This window comes from Loa loa, assembly GCF_000183805.2.
Source record: "Loa loa unplaced genomic scaffold supercont3.54, whole genome shotgun sequence".
In the NCBI taxonomy this organism is placed as follows: Eukaryota; Metazoa; Nematoda; class Chromadorea; order Rhabditida; family Onchocercidae; genus Loa; species Loa loa.
Window position 1 is genome coordinate 211,655 of NW_018108234.1, and position 5,744 is coordinate 217,398.

Below are 5,744 nucleotides of genomic sequence, written 5' to 3' on the forward strand. Positions count from 1 at the left end.
AGTTTCCGTAGTAATCGTTTGCTGCAAATGCTGAAATCCCGTGGTGTACAAACAATCAAATATTTAGTACCATTTCGGATATCCAAGTAATTAAACGTTCAAATACTGTTTAGATGTTCAGATAATTAAATATTTAAGTAGTCGAATACTTTATAGTATTTCAAAAAATTCAAACAATTGAATACTCAGCATTACTTCAAATGTTCAAGTTAAATACTTGCTATTACTTTAAATATTCAAGTAAACAAATAATGTCATCTCAAATTTTTTTTGTAACTAAGCACCAAATACAGTGAAGTGTAACTTTACTGTACTGGTTATTTGCTTTGTGAATAAAAATGGGAAGGGCTAGAAAAAATTCTTAAACAAATTCTGTGAATTAAATTTTCAATTTAATACACATTAGAAAGAAGCAAAAGTGGCAATGAATAAGCCGTATTTTGATATTATTTGTCTTTTTTTTTTTCACCTAAAACCTAAAATTGATGATAGATAAAGGGAATAGATGACGATCGATTTTACCAAGATATAAAATCAATTAGTTTGTAACTGTTTGCTATCTTCATGTGTTACAGTATTGATCAGTATATGGTGTTTCAGTTGAATCCGTTGAAAAAATGAAAATTTTCCTAAACTTGAAATTGTAGAATTATTGAATTTGCTCAAGAAATTAGCTAAGAATTCAAACTGAAATTCTTAGCTAATTCAAAAAACTTAGAAATTCTTTTTTTCAAACTTAGAAATTCTTAGCTAGGAATTGAAAATATTTCGCTTCTTCTTCTTCTTCTCTTTCTTCAGGAACCTATCAAAACAAAATGATTGTAATAATTAGAAAGATTTGTAAAATTAGGAATGAATGAAAAGAGTAAGAAGAATTGCGAGAAGAGATGGATTTGGATTAGAATTTGGTACGATGATAAGTATTAAAATGTCATAGCAACCTGTGTCTCATTTTCACTCATTAAGCAAAACACAATCCACATCTCTCATCCATCCATCTCTTTCCATTTCATTCTCTCTCGTTGATGCCCAGGTATATGTGACTAATTAACCATCGTCTACAATTTAGCTCATTAATCAAGCTAATGGTGTTATTACTCTCTGCTAGATATTATAAATAAATTCAAAACTACTCAATATTTCTAGCAATCATACGACTTGTCCATCTCTCATTAAGCAGCAATATTTGATAATAATCAAATTACATATCATTAGTGGTTGTTTATTATCATGTAACAATATCGCATGGTAATATATTCATTGACAATTAAATCTTTGTTAATATTATCTAAAGTTTTATAATTTCAAAAGATAAAAATCGCTTTTTTAAGCATTTTTTTTAAAATTGACTGATTAATTAATCTTACAAATAACAAACAAAAACTTTTGAGATTAGAAATTCAGCGTACGCTGCAAGAAATATAAAATATCAAAAATTTAAGTTCATTCAGAATTTCCAAAAATCTTGCAATACACATCGCTGCTTATCTTTTTGCTTGTTTATCAGATAATCACTTAGTGATATTATCAGGATGAAAATGGAAACAGAATCATGTTACACTCATACCTGAACTCGACGTTGACTTCTCAATTTCCTGACAATTATTCCTTTTTTTTTCTCCTGTATAATCATCTTATTTCCAAAATTAGTATATTTGATATACGGCGATGTAACAAGAAGGTTGCAAATAATCGATTATAAAGTTTGCAAAAAGAAAACAAAAATTGCTAGCTGAACCTTTTACTTCAATAGTTTTGAATACCTGGATGAATGTGTAATTGGAAAAGATTAAAAACAGCAATAACCAAAATCGGAAGTTCATGAAGCTATGATATGTTATCTCGAAGAAGCAGGATGATATTGAGGAAAATTTCGAGTAACTTTTCAAAATGAAAATTGGAAACAAAATAAAAAAAAATTCTTGAAAATGTTACCATTTAAATGTTCTTTGCCTTTTTCCTCCTCAAATTATTTGATATTTTTTAATAAACAATTGGCGAAATTATTAATTATTAATTTCTCTGAAATAGAAACAAAAAAAATGGTTAAGCAATAAATAACAATGGTACATTTGGTACCAAAGTTTTCATTTTATCCTGAAATCATCATATCTATCCTGAAGATATGTACGATATGATGAAAAGAAAGGAGCAAAAAGTGGATATTGAAAAGAATAAAATTAAGAGCAATTACATTGTTCATGTTAAAAACGTGACAACTGAAACTGAACCATAACTCTTTTGCATATAATGAAGAAGACTAATTTAGTAAAATTTAATTATATCTAACTGTTACCATAGCTATTTGTTATGTTAGAAATGGCAGAAGATGAAAATGAAGATGTATTTTGAAATAAATTGAAATTTATTCTCTTCTCAAAAAGTATTTGACATAGTTTTATAGAGAAGAAATGTAATTTTAAGAAAGAAAGATCAAGTACTTTTAATGAAAGGACAAATGTTCCGCATTTTCTTTCGAATGTTTTTCTAGTTGATACTGGAAGCCATTCTTTCCAAATTTTTAGAGAATCAAAAATTTTTCCTGTCCAATCTTACACTTTTCCATGAATACTTTTGATGATTGGATTGCATAATGTAATCCTTTCATCTTTTATTTTCTACAAATTTTTGAAAAAAAAAAAAATTAACATCAGAAATTTCGATTCACTCCTATTACTTATTGAATTTATTGCTTCAAAATATTTCATCTATGACTAAATTACACTGTTTTTGTAATACAAAAATGGTATCATTAAGTAGACTAACCTAGCTATATTAATGTGACAAGAAAAAGATACTATACATGTTTGAACCAGCGAAATTAGCATATTTTGCATTTTATAAAAATATTACATGACATACCAAAGTTAGTTTAAGTTTTTTTTTAAAGAAGAAAAGGAGAAAAATGAGAAAGTGACTGGATTGGGAGGGTATTAGCCCATTAACGATAGGAGCAGTAAGTAAGTGGTTTGAATTATGATAAATAGCTCGAAAAGCAAAATGCAAAACAAAGTTATTGTTTGCCATTAATCTTTGTAAAATGTCCAAAAGCATTCAGTCACAAAGCTTTGGCCATACTGTCATCTCCCGTTCTAAATTGCTCCTAAATATTGGTTAGATGATTGGTTCTCCTAATGATAATGTCCCTTCACTCTTTAGCAAACCTTTCGTGTCAAGAAATACAGATGAAAAACAGATTCTGTCAAAGACTAGCTTAAAGAGCAAAAAGGAAAGTCTTATAAACCCGTTTTTTTTTTTTTTTTAAATGCAATTTATTGCTAAGTAATGATTGATTATGATAGGACATGAGATATAATATGATGAAGTAAATAAATAGTTCAGAGATATATTCCTGTCGAAATAATGAAAATTTTGTTGCTGATTGATTAGCCACTAACATTGAATACGAATATCCGACGATTTAAAGGGACCGATGGTTAAGCAGGTCTTGGTTCTTTTTGAAATTTCCTCACAAGTGACATGGACATTTCATTCTCAAATTGTTTGATATGTAATTATTGTTCGTAAGGTGTATAACTACCAATAATAATTGAGAACAATTTCAGGCAGACTTGAAGAATGAAAAGGGCAGGTGAAACATGTCGAGATGAGGAAGGAAGAAAGACCATATATCTAACTTAAGCTAAATAAAAACATCAATTTTCAATAACACTTTTATAAAATGATAGATCTAAGCTAAATATGTCATCTTTTAAAATGAACTGTCATTTTCCCCCTCAATTACATACGATTATCAAAATAAGCTTAAGCAAGAAATTGCAAATTTTCTTAATGACGATCAAACGAATCCTCAGGACTTCAACAAAAATGTTATCATTAATTAAAAACACTGAGAAAAGAAAGGTAAAAAATATTTACTTCAAGTATAACCTTTAGAGATCAAAAAACCATTTCAGCACTCATTACAGCAATTAGAGTTAGACTGTTGCTAAGAATGGTGTAAAAAAAAAGTTTTTGACAGTTAAAAACTTTCATTAAATAGCGATTACAAAATTTAGAAATTTACATTGTCTATAAGTTAACGACATTAAAGAAATAATATAATATATATAATGGGCGGAAACTTTGACAGGTAATATTTCGTTCATTGGCTTGCATAAATGTCCGCTTGGTGGCGCTTACATCAAGGATTTTCGGGTTATTTCAGGTAAAGAGTAATCGATGTAAAGTGGCCTTCGAAAAAACGAAATTATTACCAATGTTAATTACTTTTTGCCCATGAACAAGTCATTATTGCTCCTCCTTTCCCTCCTTTTCAAGATGCCACATCAAGTGGACACACCGCTAATAACCCTCCTTATTTCCAAACGACAATCACTTAATGGCCATTATTGTTTCGCTTCTTTTCAACAATTATAAAGCAGCTGGATGGAATTTTTGTCAAACTTTCATCGATATTTTAATTAAAGCTAAAACACCGATTTGAAATTAGAATTCATGAGATAACCTATGAGATTGCCTAGAAGAAGCTGCTAATACCTTATGATAACCGGTTTCAAAATTTAGAAAATTTAGATGCATTCTGAACACTCAGATCTAATTGTACTGAATAATTAGATCCTACAAGAACAGCGACCTTTCTAAACAAATACGTTTGAACTTGTAAGGTCACATGATTCAAACATCAAACATCAGAATGGAGTACTTTTAAAAAAAATTGCTTAATTAATCGTACCAACCTAATAAATATTATAAGTAAACATGGGGAAACAAATGGACTTCTTTAAAAAAGATATTTTAAAATGTCAAAATTCTAAAACTGTTTAAACATAAAGGAAAATTATAATTGACCAATCTGATAGTGGACAGGGATAAGATTTTAAATGCGCATTTTTTTATCCTCAACAATAGTAATAAACATTAAAAAAAGATGTTCGGATTGGAGCAAGGAAACGAATGATAATGATGAGACTGATGTGAATGATTGTGAATAAATTGCAGTGATGAGTGGTACTAATGACCATCAGATGACCCAAATTGTCCAAACCATAAGATTAATTTCAAAAAATTAATTAGCCAGAAAATCGAACCGTTATTGAGAAATACATTTCAAGGTAATAGAAGTAGACAGGTACGATGAATAACAATCACTTATTCGAGTTTCAAAACAACAACAGAAATAAGAAACAGTTCAACGAACCCCAAACATTTTTAGATTCAAGAACTGTATTTACGGGTCATTTATTAGATCACATTTGGGCCAAGAAGGCCCATTGAGAAATATAGCTCAGAAGGATTTCAATTTTATTTATTACTTGTCAAATGAGTATTAAACAGATGTATGATGTCAGATCTATTTCATTCATAGCAAACATTTTCATGTAACCTGAAACCAAATATCAGCCAAATTCCCAACTGCTTGTTGTTGGGAACTTGACACTAACATTGGTCGTTGACGCGTTATTATATGTCGCTTACGTAAATAACATTTGGAATATCAATTTTATCATAGCAGCGTAATAATCACAACAAACAATACTGATCAAATGATAATAACATTGATAGATGTAACGAATTTTTGTCAACGTATTTCTTATAATTTTCATATTTTTTGTACAAACAATGTCACCGATTTATGTGATTATTAATGGAAGCATTCTAAAGCATTTAAGGAATATATTTCTAAAAACTGGACAGAAAAACACACACACACACACACACACACACACACACACACACACACACACACACACACATACACACACACACACATACACAATCTA